This window comes from Salvelinus namaycush, chromosome 18 (genome assembly GCF_016432855.1).
Source record: "Salvelinus namaycush isolate Seneca chromosome 18, SaNama_1.0, whole genome shotgun sequence".
NCBI lineage: Eukaryota > Metazoa > Chordata > Actinopteri > Salmoniformes > Salmonidae > Salvelinus > Salvelinus namaycush.
In genome coordinates this window covers 28,625,838-28,647,344 of record NC_052324.1, presented here as the reverse complement: position 1 = coordinate 28,647,344, position 21,507 = coordinate 28,625,838, and the positions used below count along the sequence as shown (strand labels likewise).

The following is a 21,507-nucleotide window of genomic DNA, read 5'->3' as shown; positions in this document are numbered from 1 at the left end:
TTCATCTCCCAGTGTCTGGTGGAAGGCAGACTGAACCAGGTTTTCTTATAGGATTTTGTTTGTGCTTAGCTCCATTCCATTTATTTTTTATCCTGAAAAACTCCCCAGTCATTAACGATTACTAGCATACCCATAACATGATGCAGCCACCACTATGCTTGAAAATATGGAGTGGTACTCAGTAGTGTGTTGTATTGGATTTGCCCCAAACATAACACTTTGTATTCAGGACCAAAATGAATTGCTTTGCCACATTTCTTTTCAGTCTTTCTTTGGTGCCTTCTTGCAAACAGGATGCATGTTTTGGAATATTTTTTCTTCTGTACAGGCTTCCTTCTTTTCACATTGTCAATTAGGTTATTATTGTGAAGTAACTACAATGTTGTTGATCAATTTTCAGTTTTCTACTATCACAGCTGTTAAACTCTGTAATTGTTTTAAAGTCACCATTGGTCTCATGGTGAAATCTCAGTTTCCTTCCTCTCTGGCAACTGAGTTAGGAAGGATGCCTGTATCCTTGTAGTGACTGGGTGCATTGATACATAATTAGTTAAATAAAGTCCACCTATGTGTAATCTAAGTGTCACATGATCTGTCACATGATACATTGATACAAAGTGTATTTAGTAATTTCACCATGTTCAAAGGGATAGTCCATTTTCTATTATTTTATTTTTTTACCCATCTACCATCTTTTTTTACCCATCTTTGGGAGGCATTGGAAAACCTTCCTGGTCTTTGCGGTTGAATCTGTGTTTGAAATTCACTGCTCGACTGAGGGACCTTACATTGTATGTGTGGGGTACAGAGATGACGAAGTCATTCAAAAATCATGTTAAACACTATTATTGCACATAGAGTGAGTCCATGCAACTTATTATGTGACTTGTTAAGCACATTTGTACTCCTGAACTTATTAGGCTTGCAGTAACAAAGGGGTTGAATACTTATTGACTCTAGGTATTTCAGCTTTACATTTTCTATTAATTTGTAAATTTGTAAAATGTAGAAAAACATAATTTTACTTTGACATTATGGTGTGTAGACCAGTGACCCAAAAAATCTAAATGTACTCAATTTTTAATTCTGTAACACAACAAAATGTGGAAAATACTTTCTGAAGGCACTGTATGTTGAACAAACTGTGTGTGTGTGTGTGTGTGTGTGTGTGTGTGTGTGTGTGTGTGTGTGTGTGTGTGTGTGTGTGTGTGTGTGTGTGTGTGTGTGTGTGTGTGTGTGTGTGTGTGTGTGTGTGTGTGTTTAAAGGGTTATTGTAGAGAAAGATTTGGGTGTTTGCTTTTCATAAAGTTCTCAGTTCCTTTGTCTTTTAGGTAACCTGGGTGATGACACTGACTTCCTCTTCTCAGACTCTTCTTTCTTTCTTTTCCACAGAGAAACGCAAACAAGATAGAGAGAGGAATGTTTAGAGAGGGGCTGGTTTTCACTCAGTGTGTGTGTGTGTTTGTGCATGCGTGTGCGTCACATGTATTTGTGTGTGTGTGGTACAGGACCTTCACATGGATACAGAATGGCATGTCTGAGCCCACTCACACAGGCAACGTTTTTTTAGTCTTTACGTTGGAAGTCATCTGGGAATCTGAGAGCCTGGGCATGTATTTATTTTGATATAATGTGATGCCGAGAACTAATATCATGTGATATTGAAGTGAAAGTCATATAAGGCAGCCAGTGGTGATTTTAGCATGTACATTTTGGTGGGCAAAACAAAAAAAAGTGGGATGCATGCCAGCAAAGACACTACACAACACAACACAACACTAAACAATACATGAATTGCACTATAACTGTCACGACTTCTACCGAAGTCGAAGCCTCTCCTTGTTCGGGCGGTGCTTGGCAGTCGACGTCACCGGTCTTCTAGCCATCATTGATCCATTTTTCATTTTCCATTGGTTTTGTCTTGTCTTCCTACACACCTGGTTTCAATCCCATTCATTACCTGTTGTGTATTTAACCCTCTGTTTCCCCTCATGTCTTTGTCAGAGATTGTTTGTATTTCAGTGTTGTATATATTTTTGTATTGGTGCGCGACTGGTCCTCGTACCCAATTTTTGTTAATTGTTACATTTAGTGTTTGGAGTATGTTTCGTTCATTGTTATTAAATAACTCCATTACACTCAGTTTGATTCTCCTGCGCCTGACTTCCCTGCCACCTATACACACACGACTCTGACAATAACAGTGACAGACAGTGCCCAAAAACTGTTAGGGCCTACATAAAGCTGTCCCAACATCTTACCACTGCTACACCTGGCTATCAGCTGAGCCTTTCTGGCAGTGAAACAGTTCATTCAACCTCATTTAATCCCTTTAAAAAAAAACTAGCTGATATGGCTGACTTGCTTAAACAAATGTGGTTTCTAATGACAATTGAGATGTACAAACTATCGCATTAGGGGACGACAAGCAGATAAGAGGCAAAATAGACTAAATTATTAGGGTGAGGCACATGGGCTACTAACAGCTTACTACACAACATACACTTAGTATTACTTTCTTAGCTACAGTATACATATCTACCTGGCATATTACATCATTTATGCAGCAGCAAACAATACATTTTTGGCCTCACTTTGTTGTGCTGGGCTCACTTGAACAGAAAGGTGGCGTGGCGGTCCTTTGTGGGCAAATTTTGTCTTCAAAGTCTGGCATTCTCTGGATTTATGGTGCTTTCAAAACAACTGGAAACTCAGAAAAAAACATGCCTGCAGTGTTGAAATATGCGACTCTCTTTGTTTACTGTTGTGCTATCATCAGATAATAGCATCTTATGCTTTCGCCGAAAAGCCTTTTTGAAATCTGACATGTTGGCTGGATTCACAACGAGTGTAGCTTTAATTTGGTATCTTACATGTGTGATTTAATGAAAGTTTGATTTTTATATCATTTAATTTGAATATGGCGCTCTGTATTTTCCCTGGCTATTGGCCAGGTGGGACGCAATCGGGAAAATACAGCGCGCCATATTCAAATAACATGATATAAAAATCTAACTTTCATTAAATCACACATGTAAGATACCAAATTAAAGCTACACTCGTTGTGAATCCAGCCAACATGTCAGATTTCAAAAAGGATTTTCGGCGAAAGCATAAGATGCTATTATCTGATGATAGCACAACAGTAAACAAAGAGAGTAGCATAATTCAACACTGCAAGCACGACACAAAACGCAGAAATAAAATATAAATCATGCCTTACCTTTGACGAAATTCTTTTGTTGGCACTCCAATATGTCCCATAAACATCACAAATGGTCCTTTTGTTCGATTAATTCCGTCGATATATATCCAAAATGTCAATTTATTTGGACCGTTTCATCCAGAAAAACACAGCTTCCAACTTTCGCCAAGTCACTACAAAATATATCAAAAGTTACATGTAAACTTTACCAAAACATTTCAAACTGCTTTTGTAATACAACGTTAGGTATTTTTAAACGTTAATAATCGATCAATTTGAAGACGGGATGATCTGTTTTCAATACAAAAAGAAAACAAACTGACGGAACTTTTTTCGTAACGTGACTCTCTCAAAAAATTTACTTCATGTGACCCTCATTTACGATAGCCCTACTTCTTCACTACACAAAGGAATAACCTCAACCGATTTCCAAGGACTGGTGACATCCAGTGGAAGCGGTAGGAACTGCAAGCAAGTCCATTAGAAATCTGGTGTCTCTAAGAAAACTAATTGAAAAGACAGTGACATCAAAAAAATACAAATTCTGAATGGTTTGTCCTCAGGGTTTTGCCTGCTACATAAGTTCTGTTATTCTCACAGACATGATTCAAACAGTCTTAGAAACTTCAGAGTGTTTTCTATCCAAATCTACTAATAATATGCATATCTTATATTCTGGGGATCAGTAGCAAGCAGTTGAATTTTGGCATGCTATTTTTCCGAAAGTGAAAATTCTGCCCCCTGTCCTCAAGAAGTTTTAAGGGCTTGTAAAGTAAGCATTTCACTGTAAGATCTACACCTGTTGTATTTGGCGCATGTGACAATAAACATTTGATTTGATTTGATTAAAAAGGATTTGCCAGTATATTGTCAACTTGATTCATGATGATGACTGCTGAAAAATGGCGCCGACAGACAGGGCTGCCTCGCTTCTAGTCCTTAGGAAACTTTCCAGTATTTCGTTTTATAATGTATTATTTCTTACATTGTTAGCCCAGAAACTCTTAAGTGTTATTACATACAGCTGTGAAGAACTATTAGATATCAGAGCTGCGTCAACTTACCAGCACTACAACCAGGAATACAACTTTCTCGAAGCGGATCCTTTGTCCGAGCTACCCAGGGCATTTGAGCTGATTCCAGAGGCTGACCGAATACAACGCCGCCAGAGAAGAGGTAGATGGAGCAGTCTTCTAGTCAGACTTCGGAGGCGCACACACCACCCACCGCTTCCGGGTATATTACTCGCTAATGTGTCTAGATAACAAAGCAGACGAAATTAGGGCAAGGGTTGCTTTCAAAAGAGACATTAGTGATTGTAACATACTCTGTTTCACAGTAACAAGGCTCTCTCGGGATATGCTGTCGGAGTCGATACAGCCACTTGGATTCTTTGTACGTCGCTCAGACAGGAATAAACATCTCTCCAGGAAGAAAAAGGGTGGGGGTGTATGTTTCATGATTAATGACTCATGGTGTAATTGTAACAACATACAGGAACTCAAGTCCTTCTGTTCACCTGACCTAGAATTCCTCACAATCAAATGCAGACCGTATTAAATCCCAAGAGAATTCTCCTTGGTTATTGTCACAGCTGTGTATATCCCCCCTCAAGCCGATACCACGACGGCCCTCAAGGAACTTCACTGGACATTATGCAAACTGGAAAGCATATATCCAGAGGCTGCCTTTATTGTAGCTGGGGATTTTAACAAAGCAAATTTGAGAACAAGGCTACCTAAATTCTATCAGCATATTGACTGTAGTACTTGCGCTGGCAAAACTCTGGATCACTGCTACTCTAACTTCCGCGATGCATACAAGGCCCTCCCCCGCCCTCCTTTTGGCAAATCTGACCACAACACTATTTTGCTCCTCCCTTCCTATAGGCAGAAACTCAAACAGGATGTACCCGTGTTAAGAACTATTCAACGCTGGTCTGACCAATCGGAATCCACGCTTCAAGATTGTTTTGATCACGCGTACTGGGACATGTTCCGGGTAGCCTCAGAGAATAATATTGACGTATACGCTGATTCGATGAGTGAGTTTATAAGGAAGTGCATAGGAGATGTTGTACCCACGGTGACTATTAAAACCTACCCAAACCAGTAACCGTGGATACTAAAAGCACGAAACACCGCATTTAACCATGGAAAGGTGACTGGGATTATGGCTGAATACAAACAGTGTAGTTATTCCTTCCACAAGGCAATCAAACATGTGAAATGTCAGTATAGAGACAAAGTGTAGTCACAATTCAATAGCTCAAACACGAGACGTATATGGCAGGGTCTACAGACAATCACGGACTACAAAAAGAAAACCAGCCACGTCACGGACACCGACGTCTTGCTTCCAGACAAACTAAACATCTTCTTTGCCCGCTTTGAGGATAATACAGTGCCACCAACGCGGCCCGCTACCAAGGACTGTGGGCTCTCCTTCTCCGTGGCCCATGTGAGGAAGACATTTAAACGTGCTAACCCTCGCAAGACTGCCAGCCCAGACGGCATCCCTAGCCGCGTCCTGAGAGCATGTCCAGACCAGCAGGCTGGTGTGTTTACAGACATATTCAATCTCTCCCTATCCCAGTCTGCTGTCCCCACATGCTTCAAGATGGCCACCATTGTTCCTGTACCCAAGAAGGCAAAGGTAACTGAACTAAATTACTACCGCTCCATAGCACTCACTTCTGTCATCATGAAGTGCTTTGAGAGGCTAGTCAAGGATCATATCGCCTCCACCTTACCTGTCACCCTAGACCCACTTCAATTTGCTTACCGCCCCAATAGGTCCACAGATGATGCAATCACCATAACACTGCACACTGCCCTATCCCATCTTGACAAGAGGAATACCTATGTAAGAATGCTGTTTATTGACTATAGCTCAGCATTCAACACCATAGTACCCCCCAAGCTCATCATTAAGCTAGAGGCCCTGGGTCTCAACCCTGCCCTGTGCAACTGGGTCCTGGACTTCCTGACAGGCCGCCCCCAGGTGAAGGTAGGAAACAACATCTTCACTTCGCTGATCCTCAACATTGGGGCCCCACAAGGGTGCGTGCTCAGCTCTCTCCTGTACTCCCTGTTCACCCATGACTGCGTGGCCAAACACGCCTCCAACTCAATCATTAAGTTTGCAGACGACAAAACAGTAGTAGGCTTAATTACCAACAATGACGAAACAGCCTACAGGGAGGAGGTGAGGGCACTCAGAGTGTGGTGTCAGCAAAACAACCTCTCACTCAACGTCAACAATAACAAAGGAGATGACCGTGGACTTCAGGAAACAGCAGAGGGAGCACCCCCTATCCACATCGACGGGACAGCAGTGGAGAAGGTGGAAAGTTTTAAGTTCCTCGGCGTACACATCACGGACAAACTGAAATGGTCCAACTACACAGACAGTGTGGTGAAGAAGGCGCAAAAGTGCCTCTTAAACCTCAGGAGGCTGAAGAAATTTGGCTTGTCACCTAAACCCTCACCAACTTTACATATGCCACAATTGTGAGCATCCTGTCGGGCTGCACCGCCCACAACCACAAGGCTCTCCAGAGGGTGGTGCGGTCTGCACAACGCATCACTGGGGGCAAACTACCTTCTCTCCAGGACACCTACACCACCCGATGTCACAGGAAGGTCAAAAAGATCAAGGACAACAACCATCCAAGCCACTGCCTGTTCACCCCGCTATCATCCAGAAGGCGAGATAAGTACAGGTACATCAAAGCTGCGACGAGAGACTGAAAAACAGCTTCTATCTGTGATGACTGTTAAACAGCCATCACTAACACAGAGAGGCTGCTGCCTACATACAGACTTGAAATCATTGGCCACTTTAATAAATGGATCACTTGTCACTTAATAATGCCACTTTAATAATGTTTGCATATCTTGCATTACTCATATCATATGTATATACTGTATTTTATATCATCTATTGCATCTTGCCTATGCCACTCTGTCATTGCTCACCCATATATTTATATGTATATATTCTTATTCCATCCCTTTACTTAGATTTGGGTGTATTAGGTAGTTGATCTGGCATTATTAGATTAATTGTTAGATATTGCTTCACTGTCGGAACTAGAAGCACAAGCATTTCGCTACACTCGCAGTAACATCTGCTAACCATGTGTATGTGACCAATAACATTTTATTTGATTTAGCGAAGATATTGAACATATGATGTTGACGTGATCAGTCCAATCAAAGCTACTGTACATATAACATGATTTGACGTCATATTATCTGTGGCCAATTACCTTTAGCCTTCTTGGATGGGCACTTCTAATGTAAACTCTATGGCAGCACCCAAGTTGCTAGAATTTTCTAGCTCTACCCTTAGACTTGGCGGTGACGTAGTGTCCCCATGAGTGACAGAACACTGAGCCAATCATGGCGCAATGCTCCGTATTTTCTCCTGTATTTTCACCCTTTTGCCTTGATGGCAGCTTTGCACACTCTTGGCATTATCTCAACCAGCTTCATGAGGTAGTCACCTGGAATGCATTTCAATTAACAGGTGTGCCTTGTTCAAGTTATTTTGTGGAATTTCAAGACTTGCTTGGGCCAAGAAACACGAGCAATGGAAATTAGACTGGTGGAAATCTGTCTTTTGGTCTGATGAGTCCAAATTTAAAATGTTTGGTTCAAACTGCCGTGTCTTTGTGAGACGCAGAGTAGGTGAACGGATGATCTCCGCATGTGTGGTTCCCACCGTGAAGCATGGAGGAGGAGGTGTGACGGTGTGGGGGTGCTTTGCTGGTGACACTGTCAGTTATTTATTTAGAATTCAAGGCACACTTAACCAGCATGGGTACCACAGCATTCTGAAGTGATACACCATCCCATCTGGTTTGCGCTTAGTGGGACTGTCATTTGTTTTTCAACAGGACAGTGACCCAAAACACACCTCCAGCCTGTGTAAGGGCTATTTGACCAAGAAGGAGAGTGATGGAGCGCTGCATCAGATGACCTGGCCTATTTTTACCAATTACCTGCCACTGGCATTAAACAAAGCCTGTGTGTCCATGTATGCTGATAATTTGACCATATATGCTACCATTCAAAAGTTTGGGGCCACTTAGAAATGTCCTTGTTTTTGAAAGAAAAGCACATTTTTTTGTCCATTAAAATAACATCAAATTGGTCAGAAATACAGTGTAGACATTGTTAATGTTGTAAATGACTACTGTAGCTGGAAACGGCTGATTTTTTTCATGGAATATCTACATAGGCGTAAGTTCGGTTACAGGCTCAAAATGGCCAGAAACAAAGAACTGTCTTCTGAAACTCATCAGTCTATTCTTGTTCTGAGAAATGAAGGCTATTCCATTCACAGAACAGCGCAAACTGGCTCTAACCAGAATAGAAAGAGGAGTGGGAGGCTCTGGTGCACAACTGAGCAAGAGGACAAGTACATTAGAGTGTCTAGTTGGCAGCTTCATTAAATAGTACCCACAAAACACCAGTCTCAACGTCAACAGTTAAGAGGCGACTCCGGGATGCTGTCCTTCTAGGCAGAGTTGCAAAGAAAAAGCCATACCTCAGACTGGCCAATAAAAATAAAATATTAAGATGGGCAAAATAACACAGACACTGGACAGAAGAAGATTGGAAAAAAGTGTTATGGACAGACAAACCTAAGTTTGAGATGTTCGGATCATAAAGAGGAACATTCGTGAGACACAGAAAAAATGAAAAGATGCTGGAGGAGTGCTTGACGCCATCTGTCAAGCATGGTGGGGGCAATGTGATGGTCTGGGGATGCTTTGGTGGTGGTAAAGTGGGAGATTTGTACAGGGTAAAAGGGATCTTGAAGAAGGAAGGCTATCACTCCCTTTAGCAACGCCAGGCCGTACCCTGTGGACGGCGCTTAATTGGAGCCAATTTCCTCCTACAACAGGACAATGACCCAAAGCACAGCTCCAAACTTTGCAAGAACTATTTAGGGAAGAAGCAGTCAGCTGGTATTCTGTCTATAATGGAGTGGCCAGCACAGTTATCGGATCTCAACCCTATTGAGCTGTTGTGGGAGCAGCTTGACCGTAGGGTACGTAAGAAGTGCCATCAAGCCAAGCCAACTTGTGGGAGGTGCTTCAGGAAGCATGTGGTGAAACCTCTTCAGATTACCTCAACAAATTGACAACTAGAATGCCAAAGGTCTGCAAGGCTGTAATTGCTGCAAATGGAGGATTCTTTGACGAAAGCAAAGTTTGATTATTTCAATTAAAAATCATTATTTATTACCTTGTCAATGTCTTGACTATATTCCTATTCATTTTGCAACTCATTTCATGTATGTTTTCATGGAAAACAAGGACATTTCTAAGTGACCCCAAACTTTTGAAAGGTACTGGAGCAACGAACCACCCTTGCTGTCTCTGCCTGGTCGGTTCCCCTCTCTCCACTGGAATTCTCTGCCTCTAACCCTATTACGGGGATGAGTCACTGGCTTACTGGTGCTCTTCCATGCTGTCCCTAGGAGGGGTGCGTCACTTGAATGGGTTGAGTCTCTGACGTGATCTTCCTGTCCGGGTTGGCGCCCCCCTCGGGTTCGTGCCGTGGGGGAGATCTTCGTGGGCTATACTCAGCCTTGTCTCAGGGTAGTAAGTTGGTGGTTGAAGATATCCCTCTAGTAGTGTGGGGGCTATGCTTGGCAAAGTGGATGGGGTTATATCCTGCCTAGTTGGCCCTGTCCACGGACGGGGCCACAGTGTCCCCCGAAACCCTCCTGTCTCAGCCTCCAGTAATTATGTTGCAGTAGTTTATGTGTCGGGGGGCTAGGGTCAGTCTGTTATATCTGGAGTATTTCTCCTGTTTTATCCGGTGTCCTGTGTGAATTTAAGTATGCTCCCTCTAATTCTCTCTCTCTTTCTCTCTCTTTCTCTTCTCTCGGAGGACCTGAGCCCTAGGACCATGCCTCCAGCACGACCAGCTGTCCCCAGTCCACCTGGTCGTGCTGCTGCTCCAGTTTCAACTGTTCTGCCTGCGGCTATGGAACCCTGACCTGTTCACCGGACGTGCTACCTTGTCCCGGACCTGCTGTTCTTGACTCTCTTTCTCTACTGCACCTGCTGTCTCTAACTGAATGATCGGCTATGAAAAGCCAACTGACATTTACTCCTGAGGTGCTGACCTGTTGCACCCTCTACAACCACTGTGGTTATTATTGTTATTTGACCCTGGTCATCTATGAACATTTGAACATCTTGGCCATGTACTGTTATAATCTCCACCCGGCACAGCCAGAAGAGGACTGGCCACCCCTCTGAAGCCTGGTTCCTCTCTAGGTTTCTTCCTAGGTTTCTGCCTTTCTACAGAGTTTTTCCTAGCAACCGTGCTTCTACATCTGCATTGCTTGCTGTTTGGGGTTTTAGGCTGGGTTTCTGTATAGCACTTTGTGACATCGTCTGATGTAAAAAGGGCTTTATAAATACATTTGATTGATTGATTGATAGTGTACATGTCAGCAAACACAGCTAATGAAGTCACTGAAACCCATAACAAGGAGTTGCAGTCAGTTTTAGAATGGGTGGCCAGTAATAAACTGGTCCTGAACATCTCTAAAACTAAGAGCATTGTGTTTGGTACAAGTCATTCCCTAAGCTCTAGATCTCAGCTGAATCTGGTAATGAATGGTGTGGCTGTTGAACACGTTGAGGAGACTAAATTACAACTAAGGTAACACCAAGTAAACTGTCATGATCAAAAAAATATAGATTCAATGGTTGTAAAGATGGGGAGAGGTCTGTCCATAATAAAGAGATACTCTGCTTTTTTGGCGCCACACTCCAAAATGAAAGTCCTGCAGGCTCCAATTTAGTCTTATCTTGATTATTGTCCAGTCATGTGGTCAAGTGCTGCAAAGAAAGTTAACCTAGTTAAGCTGCAGTTGGCCCAGAACACAGCAGCACATCTTGCTCTTCATTGTAATCCGAGGGCTAATATAAATACTATATATTTCAGTGTCTCTTGGCTAAGAGTTGAGGAGAGACTGACTGCATCACTTTTTCTTTTTATAAGAAACAATGTGTTGAACATTTCAAATTGTTTGCATAGTCAATAGACACAGCTCTGACACACACTTACCCCACCAGCCATGCCACCAGGGGTCTTTCACAGTCCCCAAAACAGAACAAAGTCACAAAAGCGTACATTATTATATAGAGCCATTATTGCATGGAACTCCATTACATCTCATATTGCTCAAATGAACAGCAAACCTGGTTTAAAAAAAACAGATAAAGCAACACCTCACGGCACCACGCCTCTCCCCTATTTGACCTAGATATTTTGTGTATATGTATTGATATGTAGGCTGTGTTTGCCGTTCGTGTCTATTAATGTTCTGTATTATGTAATGTTTCATGTTTGTGTGGACCCCAGGAAGAGTAGCTGCTGGTTTTGCAACAGCTAATGGGGTTCTTAATAGAACACTAAAAACAATGGCTCTTATAACTATTCTTGGAGTGATTTTGAGATCACAGTGTGTACTGGCCTCCTGTGTTACAACTTCTGACACCACCGTCATCCACACAACACAACCCTGTAATTTCTCCAGGCTTGGCCGCCATACACAGCCATTGTGTCCCTGCTCTGCTGTTCCCGGTGCTGTATTGTATTGTGGGGCAGTTCTATAGACTTGAATCATTCAGCTTGCCCTCACCTCAACCCTGAGCCTTGGCCATGACTCAAATGGTTCTCTGTCTGTCTGGACTGAGTCCAGCTCTAATACTTTAAAAAATGTATCCTTCCTTCCTTTTCATTGAGACAACTGATCCAACACCATTGGATGGGTGAAACCAAGGGTCTCACTACAGTACAGGTGTAGCGGACGCCAGCTTTTGACCTGCTCTGACAGGGGACAGCTAAAGGTAGTCCCTGAGTCTGGTGAGAGAGACTAACTAAATCTGTCATAAGATCTGCTCTCACTTGTCAGGTTGTGTCAGATCAGTGTGGACAGAGGACAGGAACAGGCCACTTTAGACTGCTGACATACAGCGCTGCTGGTGGAACAATGGTGTCAGAGCGGAGCGGAATTGAGTGGAGAGCCACCGTCTGCCCTGGAGGCAGCATGTCTCTTTCCCACACACACTAGGCAAGTTAGTTTCGCATGGCCCGGTGCCCCAGGTGGGCGGAGTTTGTTCATTTAAGTGCTCCCGAGGGGTGCAGCGGTCTAAGGCACTGCATCTCAGTGCTTGAGGCGTCACTACAGACACCCTGGCTCGAATCCAGGCTGTATCACAACCGGCCGTGATTGGGAGTCCCATAGGGCGGTGTACAATTGGCCCAGCGTCGTCCGGGTTTGGCCAGTGTAGGCAGTCATTCTAAATAAGAATTTATTCTTAACTGATTTGCCTAGTTAAATAAAGGTTAAATAATTGGTTAATAAACCCACCTGGGGCAGCAAGCCATGCAAAACGACCTTTCCCACTATCCAAATCTGTGCAAACAGACTGGCACACACACAGTAAGACATTTTTTATTCTTCAGACGTGAGGTTATGTGAGGTTTAATCTCTGCTCATGTAGTGGGTGGGAGGTATATGTATTTATTCAGAGCACGAAGGGCTCTGCCTTCCATGTGAGGTGAATGCCACTTTAAACCAGAGTGGGAGTAGGTATTTTTATTGATTTTTTACTAACATTTCTCCACTTAATTGCATTCATATTTTTGGGGGGATAATTGATTAGATACTTCATGCTAAGGTGAGTCAACTAAGAGCTGAGGTGTTGCATTAATTCAGAAGTGTCAACCAAATGAACAACCACAATCTCAGACAGAATTATTTATTATCCTACATCACATACATCAAAACAAAAATAAATAACATACAAAAATACATTACATCTAAATGTATGAAATGAATCATGACAATATTACATTACATCTAAATGTATGAAATGAATGACAAAAATAGTCTTGCTGTTTTTTTCTTTCGTCACCTAAATAGTCGTGCTCTAGCAGGCTCTTACAGAGCTCTGTCCAGAACCACTGTTAGACCACACTGGAGGTCTTCCACTGGACCACACGAACCACACTGGAGTTAGACGTTGCCACTAACCACAGGTTTAGAATAACATTATTCAACACTAAACTTTAACCATTAGGAGGATTTTAAAAAACCTGACCATGGACCACTGTTTAGGGGCAACTTCTAGCTACCTAGTCCAATGAACCATACTGGAAGTTTAACAGCAAGACTGGTCATGTTTCTCCATTGAAGCAAATGCCCTCTATATCCCTATCAGAGTATCAATTTCTTCTTTATTATTATAATATACAACCCAGTCGACCTAAATAGTTCCCAAACCACACGTTGAACCTCCCAGTAACACTCGGTTTTTGTTGCAGTTAAACGTACCGCCACCTACACCTGTGTGTGTGTGTGTTAGTCCTGGGTTGCTATTGCGCTATTTTGTACCGCCTACATCCTTTTAATTACTGGGCTCTGATTCTAATGGAATTCCAGTTCTATACGAGTAGACCATCTTACTCTAACAGTGTGTGAGAATATTTGTGTTTAATTGACGAGGTTACTTCTGATAACATGGTCACAGTACAAAAATATGTTTGCATTCTAGGTACGGGAGGCCCTTGCTGGCCCAATCCAAAATTGGAAACCAGTCATTGAATCCTTTGTACAAGCGAAATCATCAGTTTAAATAAGCAAGCAGAATAATATTTACCATGTTGTCATTAATCTCATGGTCAAACACAAACATGTCAATGAGGTATTTAACCTTCTAGCTCTGGTGTATGATGGAATAATGATGTCTGTGCTATTGATTCCAATGCTGAGATGTGCGTGTGTGTCTGTGTTGTTCATTCCTTGTCTCCAGACCATCTCGTTTCCTCTTGATTCTCTTTGAGAGGCTCGGACGAGGAGTTGTGCTGGGGCAGCTGGGGCTGTTAGTGATGTACCTCACCCTCAGAGGCTGTTGAGAGGAGATGGGGGTAGAGCTGGGAGAAACAGCACTGAATAAACAGACTGACTTCATCCGCAATGCCTCCTTATTTAGTGCACTGCTTTAAGCGCTGGTCAAAAGTAGTGCACTAAATAAGGAATAGGGTGCCACTTCCAGAGAAAAGCCAAAGAGAAGGGAGGTCGAGGGGGGCTCAGGGGTTCCTATAGCCTGAGGTAGTTCTGACACAGAACTGAACAGCAGGGGGGACAGGCTGACAAAGCCACACAGCAGCTGTATGTCTGTATGCCAGATCACCCTCCCACACAGGACCCTATTTGTGTGCTGAACTGTGTATCACATTACAGTCCCTAAAAACAGGTATACAACCAAGCGAGAAACAAAGTAACTTGTGAAAGATACTAAGTGCCATAGCTTACTAGCATACCTGTGTAGCTGTAAGGCGTGTGGAGGGGTTGAAGGTGAATAGACCCTGTAGTCGTTCGAAGAGGTCGTCTCCTGCAGCACTGAAGATATGTTCCAGAGTACCAGAAAACTATTTAAACAACTACTCATCCCCTACAGAGAGAGAGAGAGGCACAGAGTTAGAGACATGAAGGCATTATTTAAATTCACAATGTATTATTGAGGACCCAGATATTTTCAAGGCGTTGCTTAGTCTTAAATTAACCACACATGCAGACACAGAAAAGACAGACACTCACAGGCCAGGAGTCTCCTCCTAGGAATGGTAACAAGAGAGAAACAGAGGGTGTTACACCACAGACATGTAGTGAACATGGGTGGAGTCTCAAATGGCAACCACATTCCCTACATATTGTACAAATTTTGACCAGAGTCCTTGTGCCCTGGTCAAAAGTAGGACGCTATACAGGGAATAGCTTGCCATTTGGGATGCAGAATTATGTATACAGAAAGGTGTGTGTCTGACAATACAGTAGTCTGAACCTTGATGCTCAGTCTAGATTTCTTTTTAAATCACAGAGACAAGACAATTTCAGAACAAAGTTAAATTGAGCTGCCTAGTTTCAGTGCCATTCTACAGACACACTTGTTTTGTCTCGTCTCAATGTTTAAATTGGCCTGAGCTTATGGTGTGTGTACCTGCAGAAGCTCCGCAAGGACGCAGCCCACGGCCCACATGTCGACGCCCTCCCCATACATCCTGGCACCGAACAACAACTCTGGAGAACGACACCACCTGAGAGAGAGGGCAAACATTGTATCAAACACAGTGAGTGACACATGAAATGCTATTTAAAAATATATAAATAAATGGACAATAAAGACTTTGAAATGGAGTTTGAGAGTGACACCTACAGGTGAGTGTAGACTGTAGGGCTGCCCAAAGTTTTAGTCAAACAAAAATCAGACAGCTTCAGCAGCCCATTCTCATCCAGTAGCCCATTCTCATCCAGCAGCCCATTCTCATCCAGCAGCCCATTCTCATCCAGCAGCAGGTTATTGGGCTTCAGATTGTACACAGTGTTTACTATGCAGAAATATACAGTTGAAGTCGGACGTTTACATACACCTTAGCCAAATACATCAAAACTCCGTTTTTCACAATTCCTGACATCTAATCCTAGTAAAAATTCCATGTCTTAAGTCAGTTAGGATCACAACTTAATTTTAAGAATGTGAAATGTCAGAATAGTAGAGAGAATGATTTATTTCAGCTTTTATTTCTTTCATCACATTCCCAGTGGGTCATAAGTTCACTTACACTCAATTAGTATTTGGTAGCATTGACTTTAAATTGTTTAACTTGGGCAAAACGTTTAGGGTAGCCTTCCACAAGCTTCCCACAATAAGTTGAGTGAATTTTGGCCCATTCCTCCTGACAGAGCTGGTGTAACTGAGTCAGGTTTGTAGGCCTCCTTACTCGCACACGCTTTTTCAGTTCTGCCCACAAATTTTCTATAGGATTGAGGTCAGGGCTATGTGATGGCCACTCCAATACCTAGACTTTGTTCTCCTTAAGCCATTTTGCCACAACTTTGGACGTATGCTTGGGGTCATTGTTCATTTAGAAGACCCATTTGCAACCAAGCTTTAACTTTCCGACTGATGTCTTGAGATGTTGCTTCAATATATTCACATAATTTTCAATTCCTCATGATGTCATCTATTTTGTGAAGTGCACCAGTCCATCCTGCAGCAAAGCACCCCCACAACATGATGCTGCCACCCCTGTGCTTCACGGATGGGATGGTGTTCTTCAGCTTGCAAGCATCCCCCTTTTCCCTCCAAACATAACGATGGCCATTATGGCCAAACAGTTCTATTTTTGTTTCATCAGACCAGAGGACATTTCTCCAAAAAGTACAATCTTTGTCCCCATGTGCAGTTGCAAATCGTAGTCTGGCTTTTTATGGCGGTTTTGGAGCAGTGGCTTCTTCTTTGCTGAGAGACCTTTCAGGTTATGTTGATATAGGACTCGTTTTACTGTGGATCTAAATACTTTTGTACCTGTTTTCTCCAGCATCTTCACAAGGTCCTTGCGGTTGTTCTGGGATTGATTTGCACTTTTCGCACCAAAGTACGTTCATCTCTAGGAGAAAGAACGGGTCTCCTTCCTGAGCGGTATGACGGCTGCGTGGTCCCATGGTGTTTATACTTGCGTACTATTGTTTGTACAGATGAACGTGGTACCTTCAGGCATTTGGAAATAACTCCCAAGGATGAACCAGACTTGTGGAGGTCTACAATTTTTTTTTCTGAGGTCTTGGCTGATTTCTTTTTGATTTTCCCATGATGTCAAGCAAAGAGGCACTGAGTTTGAAGGTAGGCCTTGAAATACATCCACAGGTACACCTCCAATTGACTCAAATTATGTAAATTAGACTACCAGAAGCTTCAAACGCCATGACATCATTTTCTGGAATTTTCTAAGCTGTTTAAAGGCACAGTCAACTTAGTGTATGTAAACTTCTGACCCACTAGAATTGTGAAACAGTGAATTATAAGTGAAATAATCTGTCTAAACAATTGTTGGAAAAATGACTTGTCATGCACAAAGTAGATGTCCTAACCGACTTGTCAAAACTATCGTTTTTTTAACAAGACATTTGTGGAGTGGTTGAAAAACAAGTTTTAATGAATCCTACCTAAGTGTATGTAAACTTCTGACTTCAACTGTATTTTAGGCCTATTGATTTATGGCAAAAATACATTTATTCATTTACATAAAATACAATTACAAATATAATTTCTGAAGTAGAGACGAGTCTATCACGCCTAACTTTACCTCACACAAGCACCTATGAGAAGGTGTGTATTGTATGACTGTGCTTTGAGGCGTGTGCTTCAACTTCCCTGTGGAGAACCCAGTGTGTGGTGCATGTACTCCAGGCCCAGTAGAGTCATCACTATGAAGCCTTTGATGTTGGCTGGAGTCAGCACCAGAATGGTATCTTTAATCATCACCTAGAACACAGGAGAGAGTTAGACCAGGAATTCAGCCAGTCTCTCAATAGTCTACCTTTTCTTAACTCCAAGGCTGAAGGTCCACAGACAACAAATCGCCTCTCAGGAAAGCACAAGCAGAAGAGAATGTCAGCTCATCATCCCTAAGTAGACACAGGCTATCAAATCCTCCTCATATTTCAGTATCCTGTGTCTGAGCTATTTATCTGTCTGTCTATGATTTGATAATTGTCATTACATCATCCTGAGAGCTACGGAGAGGGTTGTATTGATTATTTAAGAGCAGCTATCACTCCTTAATTATGGCTCTAAGGGGGTCTGTTTTCCTACTCTCTAACTGAGTTTGATGTATTGGCAGTGAAACTGGGCACTCATCTGGAGCCATCCGGCAGACACAGACTCATAAATCCAGAGCAAATGGGAGAGACAAAGACAAGGAGAGAGAAATAGGGATGGGCAGAGAGAGCGAGAGAGAGGGACAGAGAAAGGCAGAGACGCAGACAGACAGATTCCCCAGGACCAGAGCTGGCCCTACAGAACCCCTAAGAGAGAGATAGAAGCAAACTAATACCATAGCTCTCAGGCTGCTCCCTCTCTCTGGGCACCAGCCAGTCTTTGATGTTCGGTATGACTGAACCCATATCTGTGCCTCAAGGAGGACATCACAGAGAGCTATCAGAATGAACAGAGTACTAGTCTATAAAGGGACCCTGTCGCATATCCAACAGAACCGTCATACTATGAATTAACCCATGAATCCCAAGCACTGGATGGAGTATCCCTCTAGTGGCCTCTAGTGCCTAAGGTCACTTTTAGACTAAAGCCGTGAACATCAGCATTTACTGGGGCCAGTTTCCTGGACAGAGATTAATCCTAGTCTTGGAGTAAAAAGCCATTTGGTGGAGTTTCTCCATTGAGCAAGCTTTTTTTAGTCCAGGACTAGATTTAATCTGGGTCCGGGAAACTGGCCCATATGGCCAAAACCTACAGCTCAGTTTTACCTCCAGGTCTGTCTCCATGAAGTCAAACAACAAGCTGATGTTGAATTTATGCCCAAATACATCAAGGAGCTGAGAAATAGACACACAATGGACACACATTGATGTAAGTGTAGGGACATATGATACTGTGCTTTCTTTGAGAACATGACATAATTTCACAGTAAAGGTGATGGTGAGCAAGATAATTAGTATAGTTCATAAAGGATGCCTTGGTTAGTAATAATATCCAAATGAGCTCTAAATTATCATGAATGCAACTGATGATGAAACTGATGCAAAGCTCAACCAGGAAAGCATGAACATTACTTCTGACAGTTTCCATTTAAACAGTAGGAGTTTAGTTAGATTCTTACCCCGATAATGTTTGGGTGACTTAACTCCTACAGCAGTTTAATCTCTCGTAGGGCTGTGTTGATGCCTGAGAGACACATGATCAACAAACATGAGACAAATATACGGAATCAAATTTCATGCGGTGGTTTCCCAGACAAAGATTAAGCCTTTTCAATGGAGATTCTCCACTGAGCTTGCTTTTTAGCCCAGGACTAGTCTTAATCTGTGTCTGGGAAACCACTCCCATACAGTTTTAACCTAAACCATTCTGAAGCTCCTGTACTGGGATCCACAGACACTCACCATCTGTAGCCTCTACTCTGTGTCCAACGTTGATCTGTCAGGAGAATCAGCACACACTATTAATAGTGTACAGCTAACATTATGATCACATCAAACCAACATAGTGTGGACATTAAATCAACAACAGTTTAATTAATGGCATGGTATAACCATGGTCATAGCTCAGTTGCATATTTTGTTCAGAGTGTATTAGTGTCCTGTTCTCCCCACAAGGTTATACCAAAGATTGTTATAACTAACCCAAGATAGACAAGACTATCGTTTCCAATGGGAGAAAATTAATCAAAGTGAGCAGAACAAGCAAGGAGGTGGGCAGAGCCAAGCACAACCTAGCTAGATCCTATTGGCACATTCTAGCATGTATTTGCATATTTCCGTTAGGGAACACCTACTCAGTGAAGTGTGTTCGCCCTTGCACTCCTTCTCAACAATGCCTTTTTAGATAGATGAGTTTATTAGTCATATGCACAGGGTCGCAGATGTAATTGCAGGGTACAGTGAAATTCTTAAACTCTGAGCTCTAACAGTGCAGGTCCAAAAGAGAAGTGTATGAAACAATAATAATAAAAATAAATACTTATTTACAACTCTGGGGGGGGGGGGGGCTATTCAGCAGTGTGATGATATGGGGGTAGAAGTTATTGGCCAGTCTCACAGTTTTTGCCATGATGCTCCTATACTACCCGAGTCTGAGTGATGGACGTGGGGAGAACATACTGTGTCTCGGGTGGCTGAGGTCCTTGATGATCTTCTTGGCCTTCCTGCAACACCTGGTGTTGTAGGTGTCCTGGAGGGCAGGCAGTGTGCACCCAATGATGTGTTCAGCTGATCGTGCCACCCTCTGTAGAGCCTTGCAGTCAATGGTGGTGGAGTTGCCGTACCAGGCTGTGATGCAGCCCGACAGTATGCTCTTGATGGTGCTCCTGTAGAACACGGAGGGCCTTCAGGGCCAGGCCGCTCTTGCACCTTCTTCACCACGGTGTTCATGTAGTTTGACCATTTCAGCTCTTCAGATGTGTACGCTGAGGAACCGCCGTCTCTACGGCGGCCCTGTTGATGAGGGTGTGCCCAGCCTGGTTCCTCCTGAAGTCCAAAATCAGCTCCTTTGTTTTGCTGACATTGAGGTAAAGGTTGTTTTTCCTGGCACCACACCGTCAGAGTGCCTACCTCCTCCATGTAGGTCGTCTTGTCGTTGTTTGTAATCAGGCCTACTAGTGTCACGTCATCAGAAAACTTGATGTTGGAACTTTGTGAGGCTACGCAGTCGTGGGAATACAGGGACTTTGGCAAAGAATAGTCTACAAAACTTAGTCCACTCTGTTCATAACAGATTCTAGTTTTGGGAACAGAAAACTGTACTGCGATCAAATGTTTCATCAATGAGAAAATGTGCTAAATGTTGGCCAAAATCCATCTCCTCCCACTGCCGCCACTGGGCTTCCTCTCATAACTATGGTGAGTGGAAATGCCAACCGGATGTTTCAGGTGCATACGTCCAGTGAAACATCTGGCTCAATATTCTGTGGTTATACTTCCCAGGTTTTACCCATTCTGGGCATGTGTTAGGCCTACACAAAAACCCTAAAGGAAAAACAGCTGCTCCTGGCAATTACTTTGAAACATTTCTCACAGACTTTAGAGACATGCCCTTACCTTCTTGATGGCAACTATCGTGTCGTTGGTATTGTCTTGTACACAGTGGCAAACTGGGAAGGCAGGAAAAACAACCATATTCGTTGGTAAGTAAAACAGAGAGAAACACTAGCACCAACTTTAAAAGTGACAAGCAGATACATGCAGCTAGCTAACTTGTCAACAAACCGAGCTAACCTTAGCGTTGCTAGATAATTAATTACTCTCATTTTGAAGGTGTTGCCTTTGCAGCAACCGGCTAATGTTAGCCCATTCATTGTGCTAACTAGTAATCAAGCTTTTCTCTTAATCTATACAGCGCTAACCTTAACAAAGCGGCTCATACGAAAAAATCAAACAATTGCAATATTATCATGTTTCTCATTACCTAACCCTCTCCCAGAGAATCGAGTTTTCATATATTTTTTCTCTGGACTTTACGCCAAGCGCCATGATTTCAAACTGTAATTTATCCAACTTCCGGCTTTGTTAAAGGTCCGTACGTATTTCCGGGTGAAAGGATCTACGTGTTGAGAGTTATGATTTCTGAACAACGGCGCCATCTGTTGATTACTGTAAACCTGAAGAACGTTATATCGATGTGATTATAATCTAACCTTCAAAACAAAGAGCAACGACAGGTTGGTTGGTCGATAGGTTATGTC

The 21,507-nt window shown here is 42.8% G+C and overlaps 1 long non-coding RNA gene and 1 pseudogene across 1 annotated transcript; both read right to left on the bottom strand.

Annotated features, from left to right (window-relative positions):
* Positions 1 to 13,042: 13,042 nt before the first annotated feature.
* LOC120062770 lies at positions 13,043 to 15,696 on the bottom strand. Its single transcript, XR_005478438.1, has 3 exons — positions 15,465 to 15,696; positions 14,572 to 15,345; positions 13,043 to 14,181 (listed from the first exon to the last, which is right to left on the bottom strand). It is a non-coding gene; the product is annotated as an uncharacterized LOC120062770 (long non-coding RNA).
* A 1,711-nt stretch (positions 15,697 to 17,407) lies between these two features.
* On the bottom strand, positions 17,408 to 21,295 carry LOC120062901 (annotated as a pseudogene).
* Between the last annotated feature and the right edge of the window lie 212 nt (positions 21,296 to 21,507).